This window comes from Phasianus colchicus, chromosome 8 (assembly GCF_987193195.1).
Source record: "Phasianus colchicus chromosome 8, bPhaCol1.hap1.1, whole genome shotgun sequence".
Taxonomy (NCBI): domain Eukaryota; kingdom Metazoa; phylum Chordata; class Aves; order Galliformes; family Phasianidae; genus Phasianus; species Phasianus colchicus.
Genome location: NC_143443.1, coordinates 3,086,029 through 3,106,444, shown reverse-complemented (window position 1 = coordinate 3,106,444; position 20,416 = coordinate 3,086,029). Strand labels below are relative to the sequence as shown.

Genomic DNA, 20,416 nt, shown 5'->3' with positions numbered 1-20,416 from the left:
AATGTAAGCGCTTTTTATTTATAAACTGCTCAATGTCATAATAGACTCCATGCTCTCCTGCTTATTTACCGCTCTTTTTCACCTCACTGACTTTTGATCCCTCAACATTTGCTCATCAAGCTGTCTTCTGGCTTATGACTCTGGAAAGAATCGAGAACTGCATGCAATCCTCTATGGATTCAAAACTACTTTCTCAACCAAATCTGCAGTAGCACTGTTCTGTGTGTATTCTTTCCAAAGTATTACCGTGGGTCCCTAAGTAAAACTCTATTCATGTTGGACACTCTGAGACTCCACGTTTGTATTTTATCTCTGTAATAATGTTTCTACTACCATTTAGTCCACATTAAAACCATCAGTCTTCATTTGAATGCAGCGTTGAAGCAATACAGAACATTTTGCTTCATGTTAAATCTTCTCCAGTCCATTTGCTGACTATGTCAGTAAGAAGTGATGCAGTCAGAAGAATTTATTCCTGTTAACTCTTATTTTTCTGTTGTTATCAAACTGTAAAGCACTTCTTCATTCATTTTATCATTTCTCCTTTTTTTTTATTAGGAAAAGGCTCCATTGTTATCTCCCCTCCATCGTAAGAGATATGAAGTGCAGTTCTTTCACTGTCTTAAGACCTTCAGGAATATTTTCACATTTTGGAAGAGTTACCCTCACCTGTTAGGAAAGGAACATTGAATAATGTCAGCACAACAACTATGGTGAGTGAAAAAGTTATGTGACGTTTTGAATTGATTTATGTCCTAATCTAGCAGTAATATTGACATGTTCTGTCTTGGAAGCTTTAGTAATTTTCAAATTTACTTTTAAATCTCTGATTAGTATTGATTTAATATCTTTTTTTCTGGAATGCTGCTTGGAGTATACAAAACTTAAAAAGCATATGCTTTAGAAGCAGGATTGCAACGGAGCAAATAGGGCATGTTTTCCCTATTCAAGAAGTCAAGTCGATGAAAATGAAATCAGTATTTGTTTTTGTTATTACAGAATCCGTGAGATGTATAGCTGATACAAATGCTGTAAAGTGTTAGCAGCTGAAGTTAATAGGCTTTATGGTTTGATGCCAAAGCTCTACACAGAAAACACCTGCAGTTCAGCAATGGAGAAACTACATTTTGGCATATGGGAGAGAATTAACTAACTATAATAGCAAAGAAAGTAGTACAAACAAAAACAATGTAAAAAATACATATTTCATTTTTGGGAATAACTATCAGCTTTTAACCTGCAAAAAGTCTATGTTGGTATCTCTACAATATCCTACAAAAAAGACTCTAATATCAGCTTTGAATGATTTCTTAACATTTATTGCACTTTTGGCAACCTAGCACCTCTCTGTAGTTCTTGTTTAGTCACTGTTTCTGAAAGTTCACCTTTGGGGGAAGAAAAATTGCACAGCAACTTAGGAAATAACTGACAGAATTCTTTGATTTGGTTTAAACAGCATATCACAGACTGACATGCTGACTCTAAAAAGAGTTTTTTTGGTTTTTTTTTTGTTTTTTTTTCCATACAATTGCATTTCTCTGCTTCTTTTATTTTGAATATTTCTGGTTATAAGCTGTGAAAAATGTGTCCACAATGTGCATCATCAAAATCACTGCATTTTCAACTGGTATTGGAGTTGGTGTACTGTCTAGTTTGTGTTGTGTTTTTTGAAGGTTTTGTTTTGTGTTTGTTTTTGCTGTTACCTGTGTTAATGGTTACCTTAAAAGACATGAGAAAAATGAAACAAAAAGTGAGGTATGCAGAAGATTTGCCATAGAGAGCAAATCAGAACTGGCAAAAACAACTTCAGTGGGCTTTTTGTTTGACTATTCAATTAGTTAGTATTCCAGACTTACAGTTTGCCAGAGATTTTTGCCTGAGAAAAGGAGATTTAAGCACTGTGAGGAGAAACAAGATGTGATTTTTTTTGTGGGCATTTTCTTAGTGATGCTCCTTGTGCAACAAGTCAACAAAGTGCAAGCTGGAGCAAGCTGCTGTTTAGTAGTCTGTCCTAATCCATCAGCAGTGAAGAGATGGGAGCACTAACTACCACTCAACTGCAATCCTGAGACTGAAAATCTGTGGATATAAGAAGAGTAGTGATAGAATGGCACAATTAAAGGGTGACTTCACGTGCTCCTTGCATTTAGAATTGCGATTTTTCATACCAGTTGGCTTCAATGTGTAATAATAGTATTAGTACATTAGTAATAGTATTAGTACTGTAGTAATAATGTGCTATTATCAACTTATATGTGATTTGCATTCTGTACATGGCAAAGTCTCAAAATATTGGCTTGAACATCTCTTCAGCTAATCTTACTGCAATTTCTTCTGCAGTTTTTCCAAACACAGAATTCCAATTTCTGCATCTGTTCTGGTTAGAATCAGAGCTACTGTTTTCCATTCCAGTGATGTATACTAGGATTTTCTGCACTGATTTGCCTTGCAACTCCTTTTTATAACAGCACCTGAAGCTGTGGCTGGTTTTTGTTGTTGTTGTTGTTGTTGTTCAACCAGGTACTATAAAGTTGCCTTCAGTTTGTTGAAATGATACAAAAACTGGTTATCATCTCAAGCACCGACCTTGGTATTTAACAACATATTTTGACTTTTCAATGAAATTCTTCTACATAAGCTGCCCAGAGCTCTGGAGAAAATAAGTGTTTGAAAGCTACTTACGACTAAAATGAGAAGGATAGAACTTCAGAGAAAAAGTACTAGCAGTAAATTATTTTACCTACACAGTGCAGTTTACTTAAGCTACAGATGTTATTTTATGTCTTGAATCTGCAGTAGTTATTGAGTACAGTTGGTTTTGTTGTTGTTGTTGTTTTATAGTATAGCATGGATTTTACATTATCTCCTGTTGAACTGAGGTTTGTTTTTATAGCAATTAGGTTCCATTAAAAATTTTCTTTTGGAGATGGCTGTCTTACCTGAAATATCCCAAGGTGCCCAAGATGCGCATTTACTGCTGTACACAAGCAGAGCTGATAAGAGTTTTGTTCTTTTTTTTTGTTTTTTAGCAGACATAACAACCTATTCTCTTGTCTTCAGAAAGTTTGGAGAAGTTTCCTTAAGTTTAGCAAACTGTTTCAGTACTTCAGGCTAATGCTATACAAGTTCCCACTAGGGACAGCAGTTTGTACCAAACTTTTAGCACATAAAAATAGTTGCAAAAAGTAATCAGTGGAATAAAAAAGCAAATGCTGTTCTTTTTGTGTATTCCTTTAGTATTTTCCAGTTGTGGTGACAACAGGTTGCCCAAGGAGGCTGTGGATGCTCCATCCCTGGGGGCATTCAAGGCCAGGCTGGATGTGGCTCTGGGCAGCCTGGTCTGCTGGTTGGCGACCCTGCACATAGCAGGGGTTGAAACCAGATGATCATTGTGGTCCTTTTCAACCCAGGCCATTCTATGATTCTATGATTCTATCCACTGATGCTATGAATTAGAGGTGAGAACTTTCTGTGCCCGGATAAGTATTAGTAAAGTAATGTCTGGCTTGTATTTGGAAACAATCAAACTAACGAAGGCCTCTGCAGCCAGTTTAAAAGTTCTGGTTGGTATTTCTCACATACTTCAGATTTTAATGCTTCTTCATTAAATTATCTCCTGATTCTGGGTCTGCGTAATTTTCAAATCTGGGGCTGAACCTGACATTGTTACTCTCAGAAAATTCATCTCACAAAATTAAGCCTTGTCAAAAATATTCTGTGCTATAAGCCCTGCAGTCCAAAAGGAAGATTACTAATTAAAAAAAAAAAAAAGGAAGATTAGAGTCATTTAGGTCTGAGTGTGATAGATCCTTCGAAGTTCAGTTCTTTCCTATATTACAGACCTGCACAGCACACTTTGCCACCTGTGGATGTCTTGTTACATGTGCAGTGCCCAGCCTCTCTATAGTTTTAACTCTGGGAAAGGAGGATGTAAAAAGCAAACTATGATAGGCACTGAAATCTTACAACAAATGTAAATTCCTATGACCAATGGGGTGAGCAGAATTGCTTTTGGTTATTTAGGCCACCTTACACTTCTTGATGTCATCCTTGATTGCTGTTGTCTCCAGGAGGACCACTCCTCATTGCAGACAGATGCAACTTCTCAATTAAACTGATTGTCCTTCACTCACAGTAGAATAGTATGTCTCAGTGTCATCTCCTAAAGACTCTTTTGGCCCCATCCTAGCAGTTTGGAGAACCGGTGCTGAGAGGTCAGAGAACTGTGCTCTAAAATGAGTACAGCTAACATTTCACTTGATACTTGAGGATGAGAAGGGCAGTGTTTAAATCTTTCATGTGGAGGTAGCAGTAGTTGCCTACAACCTATCTTTATGTGTCCGAAATCATACTGGGATGAACATTTCTATTGTCATCTTAGATGGTGTATTGGCAAAATGATTCATACTGACTCTGCGTGTGTGCTAAATGCAAAGGGAAGTAACTTATACCAAAAAAAATGGATGTCATGCCTTATTTACCTGTACCATTTCTGACTGAAAGTATGAACATTTCTGCAAGTCTCCAGTATTCCAGCACTGAGTTGTTTTATTCTAGTTCCTGCAAAAAGACATGGCAAATGTCTTCACACAAAAAAATAGGTGGATTCTGAGTCAGAGTAATAGGCTGCAGGGCATGCTGAGAGTTGGAGTGCGTGAGTCAAAAGGTCTGTCAGGCAGAAGTCTACAAGCATGGCCTGCTTAGGGCGCTCACCCTCACTGGCTGAGTGCAGTTGTATAGTTTTAATAATTAAAAAAAAAAAAAAGTGGAATAAGTATCAGTGAAGTGGAAGAGGAAGGTGTAAGACCTGTGTGAAGGGTGGTTCTGGATCACTAGATATTAGGCGATTGTGGTGGCCACCCATCAGAATGAGAGAAGGAGCTTCCTTCTACCTTTCTCATGTTAGATAATCTCCTGAAATAGTGAAAACATCTTCTGTATTGTAATCAATTCATTCATTACTCTTGTGGTGTTTTTCTTCCTTTCTTCCTTTCTTCCTTTCTTCCTTTCTTCCTTTCTTCCTTTCTTCCTTTCTTCCTTTCTTCCTTTCTTCCTTTCTTCCTTTCTTCCTTTCTTCCTTTCTTCCTTTCTTCCTTTCTTCCTTTCTTCCTTTCTTCCTTTCTTCCTTTCTTCCTTTCTTCCTTTCTTCCTTTCTTCCTTTCTTTCTTCTTCCTTTCTTCCTTTCTTCCTTTCTTCCTTTCTTCCTTTCTTCCTTTCTTCCTTTCTTCCTTTCTTCCTTTCTTCCTTTCTTCCTTTCTTCCTTTCTTCCTTTCTTCCTTTCTTCCTTTCTTCCTTTCTTCTTCCGTTCTTCCTTCAAAGGCCTAAATAGTAGTAAAAGCCTAAAATAAAAGCCTAAATAGGAGTTATATTTTTAGTAGTCTGGGTAGTTTTCTTATCTTCATTAATAAATAAGACGAAAGGTCATTTATGGAATAAATGCCTCTGAGCTAAGAAAGAGCAACTTCTGTTATTCTGCTCGCACTTTGTCAAATTACCTGCTTCTGTAGCATGAATCTCTGAATCTATTTGAAAATTACTTCCAAAGAAGAAATTAGAGTAAAAATTTGAATTAGAAAGCCAAGTATCACTTCTTCACTAAAGGAGAGACGTTCTCTGTTTTCTTGACTTAATGCAGTAATTCCTTTCTAAGTCTTTGAAGATCTAGATGTCAAATATTCCCAGAATCTGCAACTAGATACACTTTGTTTTTGTTTTGTTTTGTTTTGTTTTTTTCAAAATTGTGTAATTTTTCGTCTGACTTGGAATTTCAGTATTGGGAAGATTAACAAGCCCAGTTGGATTTTGATGGATTTTGCAGGATTCAAATTGAGAAAAAACGTGTTTGCGTTTGGAATTCAATATGTTTTTTATCTCCGTGTTCAGGTGAGAAATATGGAATCTGCAAGTCTAAGAAGTCACTCTTCAGAGAAGAAATAGTTTAAATATGGAAAGAACCTTGGGTTTTCTCTAATTATTACATAAATCAAAATATTTCCTATCGTTTCTTCCCAACTGAGAAGCCAAAAGCAGTTAATAATCTATATGTAGATGTAAATTAATAATATAATTTGAATTAAATTGTATTTCTTTCATTTCTAATAGGCAATATCATATTATGGAATAACTACATTTTGTACTTTGTAAATGGAAGACTTGTCAGATTGAACATGCTGTAAAGTAGTACTGAAACCAATAATTATCATTAAATGTAGCAGTGGGGAGGTAATTCAGGGGCTAAAGCACTTTCAAAGCTTTAAGTTAAATTCTAAAAAAAAAAAAAAAAAAAAAGAGCATAAATCCATTTTTTTCACAAATGCCAGTATTTTATGAAAACTTAATGTAGGAGTGTATTCTTCAGATACATTTAAAAAAGTCGTGAGGGCTGCAATTGCAATTAAGTTGAAATACGCGGTTCATTTTCAGCATTTGAGGCTTGATAAATGAAATGAATGTTTTACTCAACCAAAGCTGGAATACAAGATAAAACTTGGTATTCTGTCAAATCATAGTCTTATTTATGGAGTCACTGGAAAAATGTGAAGTGTGCTATTGAGTATGTCATAGATGCTATCATTAATCAGTATCGTTTGGCTAGTGCTGTACATATGTGACAGTATTATTGGTTTGCTCCAGTTGGATCGTCTTGGAGTAATAAAAACTACTAGAAATCCAGGTGGATTCTGGTCAGTAGAATGAGCAGGGGGGAATTCTAGCCTCCTTATTCAGTTCCCTTCCGAGCTCTGTTTTGGTATCACTTGGATTTTGTCAGGTTGCCAGAGGCTTTCAGCATAAAACCTTCTAGATACAGAGTGTAAATTCTGCTGACCAGCACACCAGAGGTGGCATGCAGTTGTCTTACCTTAGCAGCAGGTGTGAGTCACCATTGAATTGAGCTGACTTGAAAAGAAAGTAAATTACTTCAGGGCTTTTGAAGGAACGTCGCCTACTTTCTGTGTGCTCACTGGTGTCTGGCTTGCAAAATGGCACACGCTGTATTAAAGGTACCGCATGTGCTGGAATATGTATCATGCTGCTCCAATGATGAAACCTCAGTAGCATGTATGGGCTACACAGACCTACGTGTGGGGCACATCCATGTGGGATTCACCCATCCATTTGAAGAACTCATCCAGATGATTAGGAACTAAATTATTATAAAAGACAAAATTCACGCTGGTGTGAACGCTTGGTCACTCCAAGGATAAGCACAGAACGATTACAGAAGACAATAGATGAATTGCAATACTCATTGTAAACTTTAACAAAGCTCTAGTACTGGCAGCTGTTCTTCTAATGCTTCTGGAATATACATGCAAGTATATTCTTACTAACTGATTCAAGTTTTTTGGCAGTTTTTGTTATCTGTCTTGTTCTGTGACTAGACCATGTTTTTCTATATAGACAGTGAGGGAGTATTTCCTAGAGCGAGGCTAATTTCATGATGCAGAAGAATACTGTTTCTGCTGATTTTGTTACTGTTCCCCGTTTTTCTGATCTTGAGTGTAGGAAAGTTGTTGAGGTACTCTGGAGCTCTACAAGCTGAGTCCTCTTGTAGAAGTTTTAACTTCAGGATTCATTGAAGAAGTTCTTAACCTCTAATTATCTAGTCTATTGTTTCCTTTCTTCTTTATGGGGCAAGGGAGAGGACAGCTGCATAATTGGAGATTAAGGACAGTGAAGCTGGTTTTGTTAGAGACAGAAGAGTATACAATATTGCTGTCATTGATGCATATGCAAAAGCATTTAATATAAGGTCTATGTCATAGTGTATCTGCTTAATATGTTGTATTTATGCACCTAGCGTAGCAGGGCCTTATTTTCACTTCTTTTTTTTTTCTTTTTGCTGTGGCAGCTGTGTTCCATTTGCAAGGTTTGTGTGTTGAAGCAACCTGAAACCTCTTGCTTTCAGGTGTAGTTCAATGACATTCAATTTGTTGGATTTTTTTTCTGTTGACGAACTTGCCAAGATCAGGTGTAAAATCTTCAGTCAGAGGGGAGTAATTTCAGAGTTGGAAACCTAGAGCTGTGATACACAATGTATTTTAATTTAGAAAATAATTCAGAGAATGCAAGCAGGAGCATGAATTCCTATTTCTCATTTTAAATACCTCATTTACTTATTCACCTCATTTACTTTACTTCTCTGTTCTGTTCTCTTTTGTTTTGTTGTTTTTGATGTCTTTTTTTTCCCTCTTCCACTTATTTGGCAAGTCAGTTTGGTTGAAGAAGATCTCAAAGTATTTTATTTTTGCTATTTGTCTAGTTTCTCATTTTATTTCACTCACAAATACAGCAGTATTGTTAACCTTCAATAGCAAACAATTGCAGCCATGGTATTTTTGTGGTTTTGCTTTCTGCTTTTTGAGCCGTTTTAGTATCTTCTCCCATTTGAGATTTCTGTGGTGCCTAAGTAGATGATCCTTTACACAAAGCTTCCTTTTGACTCATCTCTCTAGTGGTCAAAACACTAGCGGGCTTTGTAGAGGATAGATCACTCTGGCAGCAGTGTCTGCCTGTATCCTGATGAAATTCCAGTTTTTGTAATCACCCAAAGTACTTAAAGGATCTGCATTTAGGAGAAGCAATATTTCAAGGAATAGCATAGGTTGCATTGATGAAACTGATCTTCTGTGATACGAGCGTCTGCTCAGAATCATTTGATCACAGAGGTAACAGGTAACTTGTTTGAGAAACAATCACAGTCTGGATTGCTGAGCAGCAGATAGAGTGAATTGCTGTAACTTACCTGATGGTACAACTTATCTCCTTGCAAAAATTTACCTGAATAGTGCAGGATTTCTAATCTCATAAACAGTTGTGTCAGAATGACACCACTGGCGGCTTATCTGTGGTGGGAGGAAAATTGTTAACAATTCAGGAAAAAAAAAAAGGAATCACCATTTTGTTAGGCACTTCTTACCCAAGTCTAAATATTTATAGAAGAGTTGATAATCTGCAGTTTCCATTATAGTTAATGGATGGAAAATATGTAGGTGGCTTCAAAATTGACGCTTCATATTTATTTCTAAAAGAGAAAAAGCACGGTATCATTATTTGAGAGAGCAAATTCTCAGCTACAAAACACTATTTTTCAACATAGTCATAGAATCTTGGGGTGGTTGGGACCTCAAAGATTGTCTAGTCTATACCATTATGCAATTAGCATGGATGAGCTGATCGAGAAGTTGTTCATTTCAAGGTATGACAGCAGTGGGTGGCCATCTGGAACGTGGCTTGCCTGTCGTGACCCTGTTGCTGCTGCTGAAACACACCACCCTCCACCTCGCTGTGCTGATAGCCATTGATTGGTCTCAATAAACTTTCAGCAAGATGTGATGTCAGTGGATGCCATTTTTCCCAAATGGAGGAATTCACTGGCACTCCTTTGTTTCATCCTCATTTCCATGTCAGACTGCCCCTCTGCTGTCATCTGTCACATAGCAACAAAATGTAATGGAATGTTGATGGGAAGGTTCAATTTCTACTGCCATATGGCCAGCATCCACTTCTGATGGATTGGTTGTGGGCCAATACATTAAAAAACAGGAGGCATTACTTTTGGAGCAGCCCACATCTATGCTTCTCGGGCCTATTGTGATTTTGGAATTGTCCATAGATGAGTAATTCAGATGTAAATATAGTGTAGGCTTCTATAATCATCTCAACTTGAGTCTGCATGGGGTCTTCAAGGCTGTGTTGAGGTTGATATGAATTGAACCAGCATTACCAGGTACCATGAGGCATGTGCTACAGTAATGGTAGAAGGAAATACTGTTTTTTTCATTAACTGACATAAACTGTTGTTTTTTTTTTTTAATTTGCCTTTCTTTATATGCAAACATATCAATGTTTGGTACCTCACAGCACCGTTCATAGTCGAGCTGTAAGGACTAGATCTGTACTGCAGTGTTCGTTATGTGATATATTTATACAACTGCTTTAATAGCTCAAGGAAAATTGAAATGAATACTTTGCACATTTTCAAATCTCTCGTTAATTAAAGAGAAAATACACAGCTGATTACTTTTTCTGTTACGGGAATGGTGGTATTTCTGAATCAAAGGGCATTCATTTAACACAAATGTAATTCTGTGAATCAGGACCAGAGAGGTTAAAGATTAGCTTCACGTGGTCACTATGGCTTCTATCCCATTTAATATTTTTGTTGCTGGTGGGGAATTTTTTTAATGCATTTAATATTTTAAAGTGGATGAATACTAAAAGAAGTATATTTTAAAGGAAGTATATTTTAAAATTATGAATTTTCTTAGTTGTCACTTTATACTTGGCCAAGGCCTCACTCAGTTTACCTTGTTTTACTTTGAGAATTGGTCACTCCTTTAAACCTAGCTGTTTGGATGGTGGTACCTGTAGTACCTTTAGGGATGTAGGTACTTGCTGTTTTTTTGGCTGCTCCTAGTTTGGCTGTGGAGACTGAGCTTCATGGTAAATAGTATTAGTAAGAAGTAAGAGAATTAACTCTGAGGTATGAACAGGTGATGAGATGCAGCTGGAGCCAAGTTGAAGAGGTAAGAATTGTTAGCTAGTTTGGGAAGTGTTTCCAGTTTGGGAGATGTTTCCCTTCATCTAGCATGCCTCCAAAATGCATTCAGTCCATGCATTACTGGACCTCACTCTCATGTAAACTGAAATTGGGCAGTTAGGGTCCTCTCTTCAAACCACAACCTCATCTGAACTAATATTCACTAATTCTCTAATATACGTAGGCATTTATCCAGAAAAGGGAGAAGTTTTGAAACTGTCAGTGACTACCAATAATGGTATGGCAGGAAGACTGCTTCTGAACTGCTTCCAAGGCTTTATTGACGCAGCTGTGGTTTAAGCTGATCTGAATGGAAGCAAGTTAAACGGACTAATGGGAACTGTAGAACAGAATTGTAGCTGGGAACAAGGAAAAACTGGTGTGGAATGGGATCACACAAGTGACAGCTTTGTTCTTGAGATATTTCACTGTAAAGCAGACCTTAGCAAATGGACAAGAGAGAGGTAAGGACAGAAAAGTATATCCTTTACACAGGTAGGTTCTGTCACAGCTGGTGCCTGCAGTGCTGTGCTATATATTTATTTAAACATTCTTTTTAGTCCTCTCTTGAGCTTCTTAGTATTTTATCATTTTGAAGTGAACGAAGTGCAGTAAGAGCATTTACTTTATAAATTTGAGTGAGTGCCCTATCTAGGTGTCCTAACAGCTGCCAGGAGAAAGCCTGATGGACCTTGCTTACAAACTGTGCACCCTTTGCTTGACATGTTAGAAATGTGGATTAAGCAGGAAAAAGAAGTAGTAGAAGTTAATGACTTTAACAGGAAAAATACAGTTAACGTGTGTATTAGTTGCTCTTTTTTTTTTTTTTTTTTTGGTAATAGATGTATTTTGGATTTGTTGTTTCCTTGACTGGGAGATGCTGCTTTAGGACTCTGTCAAATGAAAGCTCATCTGTGGCAAAGAGTGATGTCCTCTATTGGCTAAGGTGGAGATTCAAAAATCAAGACTCTTTCTTGCCACAGAATTCTGTGTGGCTTCACTTTCTGATTGAATCCCATTCCATTTTAGTCAATAGCAGTGGATCTTGCCTGACTACAGAGGTCTTACAAGTTGGATGCCTGACCTAAAGCACTCATCTGGGTCCTCTTCATAATCAGCAGTGAGCGAGATTGGCGCATGCAAAATGCAACAGATCACAATCTGAGGCAGAATTGTATTTGATTGTGGAGGCCTCTGTGAGCACCTTAGGCCAGACAACTTTTAAATCACTGCACTTAGAAGAGATGAATGTTGTCCACAGTCTTTCTGTGGACTTCAGAGTGGCCTAAATCAGGTACATATATGTTTCTTCAGGTTTCTAGCTTCTATTCCTGGGATCACCAACTTCTATTTATCACAGGATCATATTAAGAATACATTTAAAAATGAACACAATTCCTTCAGGTGGGCTTTCTTTCTGAAACACAAAATGGCAAATTAGAAACCATGGGAAATGGACAGTCTTCTTCGCATACTGCTTAGTTATTGATGTACTGTAATGTATATCAGAGCACAAAAAAAGGTAAGAAAGCAAAGCTGGTTAAGGCATATAAATGCACAGGATCATAACAGGGGGTTTACCAGCCACCTTTCATATGTAGCATGCCTTAGGCAGACATCAGTCACAGAATCACAGTGGCTGGAAGGGACTTCAAGTGATCATTGACTCCAACCCCCTGCTAAAGCAGGTTCCCTATAATAAGTTACACCATTAGGCGTCCAGATGGGTCTTGAATATCTCCATAAAAAGAGACTCCACAACCTCTCTTGGCAGCCTGTTCCTGTGCTCCATCATCCTTACTGTAAGAAAGTTTTTCCGTGTGTTAGTACAGAACTTCCTATGTTCAAGTTTTAGGCCATTACTCCTTGTCCTATCACTGCACAGCACTGAGAAGAGCCTGGCTTGACCCATTTGCCTCCCACCTCCCTTTAGATATTTATAAACATTCATCTGATCTCCCCTCAGTCTTCTCTTTCCCAGGCTGAACAGACCCAGGTTACTCAGCCTTTCCTCATGGAGAAGATGCTCCAGGCCCTTCATCGTCTTTGTGGCTCCCTGCTGGACTCCTTCTAGGAGATCCCTGTCTTTCCCAAGCCTTGTTGTTTTCTTCCTCTGATCAGTATCAATTTTCAACATCACACCATGTTCACATGAGCTTGCATTTGAAAATTTTTACTCAGATGATCCTTGCTCAAATTTGAAGTCCTGATAGAGCTTATTGTACAGAATTGGCAGTGATCCAGATAAGTCTTTCAGACAAGTGTTTAACTGTTTACTTTTCTCTTTGCAGTACTTTTTTCACAAATTCACAGTAAATACAGCCTAGTTCTCGATGCTGGCTTTTCCTACTTCTCTTCAAGTCAATTTTCCCATCATAAAGAGCAACAAATACTCTTCAGCTCAGTTCCGTAAGAGAAGAAACAATTCTTTTGAATCAAATATCAGACTTGAAGGGAACAGTGGTCAAATAATCCTTTTACACACATAAATAAGACATAAAAACTATGTCTTTATGACCTGATTGATTTTAAGGTATAGATTCTGGTTCAATTATTACTGTTCTTGAACCTTGTTCTCTGAGAGATTAACGTTATCCAAGGTGATTACTGCAATAAAGATATTTCATTTATTTTAATTCAGTAGAATTCCCCTGTCCCAAAGAAATATTTGACTCATTTTGAAGATTGAATGTTTTCCCAGGTTTTAGCAGACTCCCAGTACTGTCGGGGCAATTTGAAGTAGTCGTGTTAACTTAGAAATGGTCACACTGGTATGCATTAATCCTTTCTTTCCAGTTTAAGTGAAAGCACTTCTTCAGTGCAGTTGAGAAATACCGACCTAGGGCTCTCTTGCATTCTAACATGACTATATATTTCACAATCCTGTGGATCAGATCTAGACAGAATGGATCATATGGACACCTGTTCTTCTTAGCCTTGAAAAACAGGAAAATAAACAAACAAACAAAAAAACCCAACAAAATAATACAAAACAAACAGATTTACAAGGTTACAAGAAATCTCAGATGATTTCTCTGGCTGAGAAAAGCTTGCACCCTTCTGTAAAGTTAGTTCATAATTGGGTTTGGCATATATGCATTTTTCATCCTGTTTATACCATTCTTCCAGTGCAGTGGAGAGAAATGGAGCAGAGAGGGGAGCAGAAAAGATAGGAAACATTTCATAAATTACAATTTATAAGCAGCAATAGTAATAACAAGAACATAATAATTAGGAATGTGGACCTTTTTACTTAGAACTATAAATGAGGAAGATGAATATTTTACATGACTGTAATTCATGGACATACAGATAAAAATTAGAATCAGTGTTTACACTGAACTAGAGAATAAAAAGAATGTATTTTAAATACAGAATTTTTTAATACTATGAAAATTAGGGTTGTTTAGGCTCTTACAGTTGCCATCTGTAAAGCTAATTTACCTGTTGATTTGGAGTTGGTTCATTTGTTCTTCAGCTGTCTAGAACTGGATACAGAAATATTTCCTTTCTGTGTTTTTTTTAGGGCAGCTTTTCCAAATCAGCCAGGCTTTGTCTATTAAGAATTAAAAAAGAATCTGAGTGTTGGTTTGTTACAAGGTAATTTCAGAAACAGGTGGGATCTTTTGCAGATATTGGGAAGTTGCTTTTATCTTCTTGGCTTTTATCTGTTCTAACAACAGGTACCAGTCTCATTTTCCCTTGTTATCTCTTTGTTTAGAATCTACTTACAATCTTCAGGTTTCTAAGTTGAAATGAAGGCATGAAATACTCAGTTTCCCTTTGGCATACACAGATGAGATGGCAGTTAGACTCACTGTGGGTGTGATGGGGTTTTTCAGGGGCAGTTTTACTCAGCTGACGTGTCCGTACCAGGTTACTTACACTGCTGTTCCCACTGTACTATTTGAGCAATCTGTACATTTTGCTATGTGCTCTTCAGATTGCAAAATTAATAGCCCAAACTGAGGAGATCTCTGAAATCTCACACACATTTTTTTCTGTATTTTAATTATGAACATATTTTATTTTTTGAGCTATGGTACATAAACATAAAAACATTTAAGGACAGTTTGAGAACTAGAGTCCTCGAAATGAACGGCCTTGTTATTTGGGTGGCTTTGAGATTAAAATATAATGAGAGCTAGGCTTAACTCTGAAGACCTTGATTATTTATTCTAATGAGGTAAATTTCCCATTCTATTTTGGATAGGCTAAATTTATCATTGTGTCTGCTGGTATCCACCTGCTGATGCGGTGCATGCTGATTTTTATCTAGAAATCTGTAGCCAGGTTTCTGAATCAAATGAGTATTAAATAAAGAATGTGATAGGAATAGTGGGGAAAAAAGTATTCTTGGTTAATAACAACGGGGAATCAGGATAAAATATGTTGATTGCAATCTTGCAGTTGCTGCACTGCCTTTTTCATGTGGGATTTAGTGCTGTTTTTTTAAATTATTTTATTATTATTACTTTTTTTAATTGGGAATTATTATTCTATAATGGAGATAGAGATAGCAGAGCACAGATTGGATCATAAGGTACACAGGGAAAACTCAGGGGGAAAAAAAAAACACAACAGTTTAAAAACTCTTCTGGATTTCTGCATCAGTTTTTATTTTTTTTCCAAGTGAGATGGGAAATAAAGTAGGTAGATTATTAGCTTAGAGCTGATAATAAAACAACCAAAGCAGATGGTAGGAATGATAAAAGAAAAAAAGAAGGTTTATGCATACCTCATTAACCGCAGTTTGTAATTCGTTTGCAGATTTTTATGAGAAACTCTGCAACAAATAAAAGTCCAAGATATAAAAATTAGACAAAATTTAACAAGGCTAAAATCAGACCAATTAAAGTAAATATATAATACACACCAGACTCTGAAAGCTTAATTTCTTACTGTAAAAGTAAATGTTTATCAGTTGCTTGCAAGCCTCGAGGTACTGAGAAAATGTCACTTTCTTGCACTTTATACAAAATAGAATCTGATGGTTCTTTCAGAAAGCCATCGTGACAAAGCTAACTGTGGGAACTTAAGGAAAGTGATTTTATTTTTACAGAATTTCTAAACAAATTGATTTTCCCCATTCTTGTTCATTTTCTCACCAATATAATTTATAAGTGCTCACAAGCATGCCCAGCTGGTCCTCCTGTGTGATGCAGCTCCAGCTTGTGTGTGATGCAGAGAGGAAGGGATGCTTGTGGTCAGGTCCGTGCCACGGCCCTGGGTTCTTCTGGACTGACAGCAATGACCTTTTGTTCTCCTTGTAAGTCATTAATTGTTACAGGACAGTGCTTTTCTTCAGCATCTTGCTTTCTTCAGTCTCCATATGTCATATATTACTATTCATTTTTTTTTTCTTGTTTTGGAAACGTGTCTGTTTTTCTTATAGGATGGAGTTTGTGATGCACTCAGCTAGGCTGAGTGCCACCTTCCTGTTGGCATGGAGGGTCTTCCACTGGGAGTTTTAGCTTCAACACGTTCCTCAGGTGCTGGAAGGGGAGTTCTTCAGTATTAACAAGATTATTGTTCACCCTTGTTCTGTTGTTTCTTGAGATGCTTTCATAAATGCATTGCCATTCATGTTTTGTACTTAACAATCTTTTAGTTATTTTCTACACTCTGTGCGCAGTGGCACTGAGAGTAAGGAGTTATATGTAAGGTACTGTTTGCAATATAGCAAGAAAGGACTAGCAGCTGTGCTAAGAAGGGATGCAGTGAAAGACACTACCTGTATTTTCTTTTGAAGATGTGTGCATTGAGTGAGCAAGACAAGAAAGTAATCAACATACCGGGATACAAGAGAGATTGGTTTATCAGCAGGAGTTCTGCACTTGTCCTGACCATGCATACTTGCATTTCCTTGTGTTCAGTCATGATACCTTAGTGAGTTAGTAGATGCATACAGAATGAATATCTGTAGTCACTTTCAGAATCCAAAGTAAGGCGTTACAAATTTTAGCTTGAATCAAGCATCTGTCAGACATGGGGGGAAAAAAAAAATACATAAAATAAGAACGGGTAGAAATTTCTGTCCAAATCAAGTTGGTGTGAAGCTCTCAAATTTGTAAACAGTTTTTACAAAAGTAGTGTAAATAGTATGTCTGCCTTGCAGAGTCCTTCAGAGTGGAAATAACAACCAAAACTCAGCTCCATCCAGAGCGAGGAAAGATTGGTCTGATATTCTGATTTTGCACATTGAGTTAAGCATCCAGACCATTCTGTACCTTTAGTTTTTCCCCTTTCCATAAAAATTAAGATGTACTCCACTAGATGCTTTCCTGTTTGTTGTATTTTAACTCTGTTATTATGCAAGAGTGCCAAAGCTCCCCTTTCGTTTGTACAGGGAACGTTACAGGAGCAGAACTGAGGCTGTGAAGGTGAAAATGCAGAAAGTTGTCCTTGTTTTCCTTCTGCAGGACTGTTTACTGTCTTGTGAGTGCTTCTCGGCACAGCAGCTGGCTCTAGGTGCCATGAAAAAAACAGTCTGTAACAGCACAACCTGATGTACTGCTTCTGAGAGTGCCAGAACAGTGATTCAAGCCTCCACAGAGAATGCATTGAGGTTTTGTATCTCCTTGTCATCTCACTTCTTGAGCAGACAGGCTGCACTGACCCATATTACAGTAGGGTTTACCAAAGTTGGAGAGTAATGTTGTTTTTCCTCAGCATTGATTTGGGTTTTGATAGTGGGATGATTGTTCAGCTATCTCCTGATAAACCTTTAAATATTTACCACCCAAACCAGGTTATTTATTACCATATATACTTACTATTGATACTTTTAACTGCTTTGCTGTCTCTTAAAATTACAGCTCAGTATACAGGATTTTCTGTTGTTTTTGAGAGGGACTTATTAATACAAAAAAAATCAAATATTGATATAATTCTTATTAAGATCCATGAGAACCAGTAATTTCCTCTTAATTTTGCAGAGAGAAAATAAAGCTTATTCTTAAAAAAAAAACCAAACAGTTGTCAACAGTCTACAACCTAGTTGCTTACTAAAGGTGATGCAAAATCACGTTTGGTTTTAAGAGGTGACTTTGTTCATGAGTAATGTTGCATTTGTTCCTAAAACATTTTAAAATGCCAAATACCTCAGCATTTGTGTCACATAGCTTAAATTCAGTGACAAACTAAAGCCAAATCAGCATTCTGTTGCTGTAATGCTGCATTTCTTAAATGAGTACATTGTTCTGCAGAGATTGCAATACAATTAGTCTTCTGAATTTATCCCTTTTCTAAAGCTGCTGTAATAGTTTCTTCTTTTTCTTCATCACACCTATAAATATCTTCCCATTCCTACTTGCCAGAAGGTTTGGGTTCTCTGAAGACTGTTCTCTTTCTCTCTCTTTTACTTCCCCCTTGCTCCCCACTGTGGATACATTAAGCCTCCAGCTCTTGGTGTTGGCTTCAATTTACACTTCGGTTCCTGAAACTGTTTGATAGATCGCTGTCCACAGATGTTGTCCGTTTTAATTGCTTAATTTTCCAAGTAATGGATCAAAACATGAACAGACGTTCCGTTAATCTAGCAAAAAAAAATATTATTAAAGTAAACAGAGGATGACTGAAATTCACTTGTGGGAGGACTGAGAGGCCTCGCCGTTTCTAATTAGTTTCTGAAGTTGACCCGGGATTGAGGCCTAGAGAGGTGTTTAGAAAGTGAAATGTGAGCAGCAAAACCTCGGGGGAGAGGGGGGAGTGGAGATTGTTCAGGAGATGCTGAGTTCTAAACTGGGGCATCAGTTGCATATGAAGAGTGCTGCACAGATCGTGCCAACACATCTGCTGGCGGGCAGGCAGCTGGCTAACGGGAGCCTATGGGATCACAGGACAGGCCTTGTTCTGCGTTAGGGGCCGTGTTTGCCAACTGAAAATGAAGAGAAGTGCTGAGGGAGTTTGACAAGACGTGAGAAAGCCCTTCTTTTCTAAACACAGCTGGATCCTCATAGACCCCAAGGCAAAATGTGAGGTAGAAAGGCAGGCATCGGTGTTTGAAGGCTGTTCTGACTGCGGTGAGGCAGTGGGACTCCCTCCTTAAGATGTTCTTCTTCCTCTTGGTCTTCAGCCAGTGAAAGGGAACCAACATGCTGTTGCTGCTCAGATCTGCTGGGATTCAGGCAGGAGTACAGTCTGCTGCCTTGGACACTCAGAGATGATTTCCCTGTGCAGTGTAAACATGGAAACAAGAGTGTGTAGCAAAAATCAACTATTTTCAGAGCCATTGGGCGTGTGAAACGAAAGTGAGCTTTGGACTTGAAATCCCATATAACGCTTCTCCAATCCACTGGAAAAAAAACAAAACAAAACAAGAAAGGAGTGATGGCTGGTGGGGAGAGCTTTAAATGGAGTTTTTCTCCTGCAGGTGGCCCTATGATGCACCTGCAGTAACCTCAGTAGATTAAAAGCAGAGGTCTGGAGTATCTGTGGGTTGTACTAAGAGGTTGTACTCTTAACTCTGACTCATAAGTCAGATGCTGAAAGTCAAAAAGCTTGAATCCTTCATGAGCATAACTCAGGCCCTCCCACAGTATTCTGATTAAGAAAGTTGCTCCTACAGATTCCCTCCTGAATAGCAGTGCTTGCAGATTTCTTCCTGGCTTCATTTGTCACTCTTTATTAGAAAGATATAAGCTAATTAGCCCATTGGTTGTAATTTTCAAGCAAGGAAATTCAATTTTAATAACACGTTGTCATGTATTTTATTTGGATTTCTGAGTATTATTCATTGTAGAATTGTAGCGGTTGGAAATGCCCTCTGGAGATCATCTTTTCTAACCCCCTTCTAAAGCAGGTTCCCTAGAGCAGGTTGTACAGGTAGGCATCGAGATGGGGCTTGAATATCTCCAGAGGAGACTCCACAGACTCTCTGGGCAGTCTGTTCAAATGTTCCATCACTTAACCCAGCAGCAGCTGGGTTGTGGCTTAACCCAGCAGCAGCTCAGCACCACACAGCCATTGTGGAGTGAGGGGAAGAATTGGAAACAACATAGGACTTGTAGATTCAGATAAAAAATATCAACTATGACAAAAAAGGAAAATGGAAACAAAAAAAGTAGTAATAACGATGTACATTATATATCCAAAATGAAAGTACTCACCACCTCCAGATCAACAGCCAGCCCCCAGCCAACTCCCAGCGGCTTTATGACTTTCTCTATGATGTCACTTGGTATGCAATAATCTCTCGTGTAATTCAGGGCAGCTGTCCTGGCTCTGCCACTCCCTTGCTGCTGCCCCATAGATGCAGTGGCTCTGGCCTGCTGAGTGGTCCTGCCTGTGCTCCCACAACATTGGAGAGCTTTGCACACTGTCTCAGCTGAAACCAGGACAGTCAGCCTCGAGGTAACGGATTCTTTTCTGTATTCCAGTTTGTTCCCGTTGCCCCTTGTCCTGTTGCTGGGCACCTCTGAAATGAGCCTGGCCCTATCTTCTTTCCTGCTCTTCAGATACTGATAAGCATTGATAAGATTCCTTCTCAGTCGTCTTCAGGCTGAACAGCCTCAGAACTCTCAGCCTCAGGATACCGTTGGTCTCCTTGGTCACAAGGGCACACTGCTGGCTCATGACCCACCTGTTGTCCACCAGAACACACAGGTCTTTCTCTGCAGAGCTCCTCTCCAGCCCCTAACTTGTACTGATGTGTGTGGTTATTCTTCCCCAGGTGTAGGATTCTGCACTTGCCCTTGTTGAACCTCGTCAGGTTCCTCTTCACCCAGCTCTGCAGCCTGTTGAGCTCTCATTAAATGGCACAGCCTTCTGATGTGTCAGCCACTCCTCCTGGTTTGGTTCTGTCAGTAAATTTGCTGAGGCTGGAAACTATCCCTTTATCCACGTCGTTGAAGACATTGAAGAGGACTGAAC

The 20,416-nt window shown here is 38.3% G+C and overlaps 1 long non-coding RNA gene across 2 annotated transcripts; it reads right to left on the bottom strand.

Annotated features, from left to right (window-relative positions):
* Positions 1-594: 594 nt before the first annotated feature.
* On the bottom strand, positions 595-19,691 carry LOC116234783 (uncharacterized). 2 transcript variants are annotated; one of them, XR_016468633.1, is made up of 7 exons: positions 19,654-19,691; positions 16,339-16,522; positions 15,282-15,329; positions 13,988-14,099; positions 13,550-13,665; positions 8,921-9,025; positions 595-669 (listed from the first exon to the last, which is right to left on the bottom strand). It is a non-coding gene; the product is annotated as an uncharacterized LOC116234783 (long non-coding RNA). The 2 variants fall into 2 exon arrangements; XR_004168198.2 differs by lacking the exon at positions 16,339-16,522 and having other exon boundaries at positions 19,654-19,681.
* Positions 19,692-20,416: the final 725 nt, after the last annotated feature.